The 5,000-nt window shown below is 52.4% G+C and overlaps 1 non-coding gene across 1 annotated transcript in view; it reads right to left on the bottom strand.

Annotated features, from left to right (window-relative positions):
* The window catches only part of LOC124575270, a 1,910-nt gene extending 909 nt beyond the window's left edge, over positions 1-1,001 (bottom strand). The window contains exon 1 of the ribosomal RNA XR_006972381.1: positions 1-1,001. This exon is cut by the window's left edge and continues 909 nt beyond it. This is a non-coding gene — a ribosomal RNA (small subunit ribosomal RNA).
* Positions 1,002-5,000: the final 3,999 nt, after the last annotated feature.

Consider the following 5,000-nt stretch of genomic DNA (forward strand, 5'->3'; position numbering starts at 1 on the left):
CCTCTAACGTCGCAATACGAATGCCCCCGCCTGTCCCTATTAATCATTACCTCGGGTTCCGAAAACCAACAAAATAGAACCGAGGTCCTATTCCATTATTCCATGCACACAGTATTCAGGCGGGCTTGCCTGCTTTAAGCACTCTAATTTGTTCAAAGTAAACGTGCCGGCCCACCGAGACACTCACTCAAGAGCACCCTGGTAGGATTGCAACGGGGTCCGCCTCGGGACGCACGAGCACGCACGAGGCGCGTCGCACGCCTTCGGCTCGCCCCACCGGCAGGACGTCCCACGATACATGCCAGTTAAACACCGACGGGCGGTGAACCAACAGCGTGGGACACAAATCCAACTACGAGCTTTTTAACCGCAACAACTTTAATATACGCTATTGGAGCTGGAATTACCGCGGCTGCTGGCACCAGACTTGCCCTCCAATAGATACTCGTTAAAGGATTTAAAGTGTACTCATTCCGATTACGGGGCCTCGGATGAGTCCCGTATCGTTATTTTTCGTCACTACCTCCCCGTGCCGGGAGTGGGTAATTTGCGCGCCTGCTGCCTTCCTTGGATGTGGTAGCCGTTTCTCAGGCTCCCTCTCCGGAATCGAACCCTGATTCCCCGTTACCCGTTACAACCATGGTAGGCGCAGAACCTACCATCGACAGTTGATAAGGCAGACATTTGAAAGATGCGTCGCCGGTACGAGGACCGTGCGATCAGCCCAAAGTTATTCAGAGTCACCAAGGCAAACGGACCGGACGAGCCGACCGATTGGTTTTGATCTAATAAAAGCGTCCCTTCCATCTCTGGTCGGGACTCTGTTTGCATGTATTAGCTCTAGAATTACCACAGTTATCCAAGTAACGTGGGTACGATCTAAGGAACCATAACTGATTTAATGAGCCATTCGCGGTTTCACCTTAATGCGGCTTGTACTGAGACATGCATGGCTTAATCTTTGAGACAAGCATATGACTACTGGCAGGATCAACCAGGGAGCTGCGTCAACTAGAGCTGAGCAGCCGGCCGCCCGGGAGTGTGTCCCGGGGGCCCGCGCGAACACGCAAGCGTCCGCTCAATTATTCTGCAAACAGGAGGAGGCTGAGCTCCCCTGCACAATACACCTCGAAACCCTCTCAGGTCCCGGCGGCGCGCAGCGCCGTCCTAAGTACTTGGTCGGGTTCGAGAGAGGCGCAATCGCCCGGAGTTTGGCGAGTAGACGCTTTAGGTGCGACCACCCGTGCTCCCAACTGAGCTTGCCGCTGCCGACAGAGGCCCGGGAGCGTGCTGTCGTGGCATTGCCGGCGGGAGACAACACGCGCCACCTACGGTGACCGGCAGCTCCAACGCCAGCGCCACAGAAGGACAAAAGCCCCACTTGGGTGCCGAAGCGAACTCTCCCAGCACAGCGCACGCGCCAACACGTCCGCACAGCTGCGATACAAACCACCTGCGAGAACCGCAGAGGCGACCGAGCAGCAGACGGCGTCGCGGCGCCGAGCGCCGGGCGGCGGCGCATCCTCAGCGCACACAGTCCTCAATCGGACCAGCACACTGCAGATGTCCACCGCGCTTCGCACCGGGCCCGCGAGGACCTACTTTGGCCGCACGGCGCCGCGTGCAGGGTGCGCCGGCGCGCAGCTGCGCCGCCTGCCGCCTCCGTCGGCCGGCGCGCCTGCCACTGGCCGCCCCCACCAGCCGGCTGTAGCGCGTGCGCCCACGCACCGCGCGGCCAGCACGCCGGGAGGCCCCCCCTCACCGGCCGGGGACGGTCCCACCCAGCCACCGCCGCGTATCGCTTCACACCCAGATGCCATTCACGTTCGTGGGCATGGTGGGTATCGCTGGAACAACCGGTTGGTAGCTCAACCGATCGTCGCCATCACTGATTCACCTCTAGCGAGAACAACCGCACCACAACGGTTTACCAGTTGTTCATTTGCATAACGTCACCAGCAAACGTAGGCGTCCATCGCCATTTGCAAATTCAACGATTGTTGCATGCCTGTGTCAGGTGTCACGACACACTATGTCTGCCCACATACACGCAACAACATGTGCACGCTTCGCGAACACGTGGAAGGTGGCCCCCGTACGTATGCGATGTCCATTGCGCGAACGACTGTCAACCGGCCTCTGTCGCATGTCGCAGATGTGGAACGCAGTGCACCATGCTATCACGGTGTGTGAGAAGAGACGACTACGTCTGACAACACGCGCCACTACATCAACAGACGGCTCATGCTGATCGCCATCCAGGGCATACCACACTGCAATCCAGCTCTTATAGGGAGACGACACGTAGCTGAGTGCACAACATTTGGACCGCATGGTTCGCCGTTGTTGGCGCAGTCGTTGTACGGTCACATGTACCACGATGTATCATTCAGTACATGAGGACCAATGTGCAGTACAGTGTGTGATTTGGACGTACAACATCAGCGGACAGTTGACACAGGCCGTACCACAGCGTAGGCTAAGTGCTTCGCACATGCGAATGCCAATGAACAACTGCAAATGCCAATGAACAACTGCAAAGGGCATTGAGCATGTACGTCCTGCTGCCATCCACATTACAGTGTATAGCTGCAAGGTGTTTAACATGAAGCGATACACTGGGGACCGGGCAGTGCGAGTAGCAAACTATATTGCGGGGGTTGCAGTTAGGCAACACTACACTAATTTAACGCGTCGTATGACAATTACAGAGCAGGTTAAGGCCCAACGTGTGTTGGGTTAAGGCCCAACGTGTGTTGGGTTAAGGCCCAACGTGTGTTGGGTTAAGGCCCAACGTGTGTTGGGTTAAGGCCCAACGTGTGTTGGGTTAAGGCCCAACGTGTGTTGGGTTAAGGCCCAACGTGTGTTGGGTTAAGGCCCAACGTGTGTTGGGTTAAGGCCCAACGTGTGTTGGGTTAAGGCCCAACGTGTGTTGGGTTAAGGCCCAACGTGTGTTGGATTAAGGCCCAACGTGTGTTGGGTTACGTTAAGGGGCAATGTGGGTTACGTTAAGGGGCAATGTGGGTTACGTTAAGGGGCAATGTGGGTTACGTTACGGCTCAATATAGGTTACGTTACGGCGCAATATAGGTTACGTTAAGGCGCAATATCGGTTACGTTAAGGCGCAATACAGGTTACGTTAAGGCGCAATACAGGTTACGTTAAGGCGCAATACAGGTTACGTTAAGGCGCAATACAGGTTACGTTAAGGCGCAATACAGGTTACGTTAAGGCGCAATACAGGTTACGTTAAGGCGCAATACAGGTTACGTTAAGGCGCAATACAGGTTACGTTAAGGCGCAATACAGGTTACGTTAAGGCGCAATACAGGTTACGTTAAGGCGCAATACAGGTTACGTTAAGGCGCAATACAGGTTACGTTAAGGCGCAATACAGGTTACGTTAAGGCGCAATACAGGTTACGTTAAGGCGCAATACAGGTTACGTTAAGGCGCAATACAGGTTACGTTAAGGCGCAATACAGGTTACGTTAAGGCGCAATACAGGTTACGTTAAGGCGCAATACAGGTTACGTTAAGGCGCAATACAGGTTACGTTAAGGCGCAATACAGGTTACGTTAAGGCGCAATACAGGTTAGGTTAAGGCGCAATACAGGTTAGGTTAAGGCGCAATACAGGTTAGGTTAAGGTACGACATAGGTTAGGTTAAGGTACGACATAGGTTAGGTTAAGGTACGACATAGGTTAGGTTAAGGTACGACATAGGTTAGGTTAAGGTACGACATAGGTTAGGTTAAGGTACGACATAGGTTAGGTTAAGGTACGACATAGGTTAGGTTAAGGTACGACATAGGTTAGGTTAAGGTACGACATAGGTTAGGTTAAGGTACGACATAGGTTAGGTTAAGGTACGACATAGGTTAGGTTAAGGTACGACATAGGTTAGGTTAAGGTACGACATAGGTTAGGTTAAGGTACGACATAGGTTAGGTTAAGGTACGACATAGGTTAGGTTAAGGTACGACATAGGTTAGGTTAAGGTACGACATAGGTTAGGTTAAGGTACGACATAGGTTAGGTTAAGGTACGACATAGGTTAGGTTAAGGTACGACATAGGTTAGGTTAAGGTACGACATAGGTTAGGTTAAGGTACGACATAGGTTAGGTTAAGGTACGACATAGGTTAGGTTAAGGTACGACATAGGTTAGGTTACGGTACGACATAGGTTAGGTTACGGTACGACATAGGTTAGGTTACGGTATGACATAGGTTAGGTTACGGTACGACATAGGTTAGGTTACGGTACGACATAGGTTAGGTTACGGTACGACATAGGTTAGGTTACGGTACGATATAGGTTAGGTTAAGGTACACATTGTTGTAAGGAAAGGTTTAATGGGGGGCGGGGCGGGGCGGCCGGTTTGTTGATTGTGATTATAGTAAGTGGATGCCTGCGGCATCATCTGATTTGCCACGTCAGGATGCACCTTTGGCTCATGACAGGCGGCGCTCTCATTCCATGCTTGTGGCAGACCTGTGTCTTTCATTCCTGCCATTGTTTGTGTGCTGTGAGAGGAGGCAGTATTGTGATGTTGGGTGCACCCCTGTGTAGGACATGTGTGGGTGTTGGTGGCTTGGCTGAGCAATGGTGGTTGTCGGGTGGGTGGGATATTCTGTTTTCTGAGTGGACCTCCCAGTCTGGTTATGACAGTGTGGATTGTCTAATGTGGCGGAGAGGATGCACTGGGTGTTGTTCCATGCTGGTGCTTACATATTGTCTGTGTGCGTGTTACAGGCAGAGAGTAGTGCGTGATAAGGGTGTGTGGCTGACGTGTGGTTGTGATTGTGAGCAGAGTCTTTCAGCATGTATACGGACAGTTGTATACATTATCTGTATTCTGATGGCTCTATCTATTACTAATCAGCGCCGTGTATACGTTTAATCCGGTTCCAGTCGAAACTGTTGTATCTCTGTACATTAGTGACACGGCGAGCCCGCTATGTAGTTACTCGTCTCGGCAGCTTCCACCGGTGT

Source organism: Schistocerca americana, unplaced genomic scaffold (genome assembly GCF_021461395.2).
Source record: "Schistocerca americana isolate TAMUIC-IGC-003095 unplaced genomic scaffold, iqSchAmer2.1 HiC_scaffold_229, whole genome shotgun sequence".
In the NCBI taxonomy this organism is placed as follows: Eukaryota; Metazoa; Arthropoda; class Insecta; order Orthoptera; family Acrididae; genus Schistocerca; species Schistocerca americana.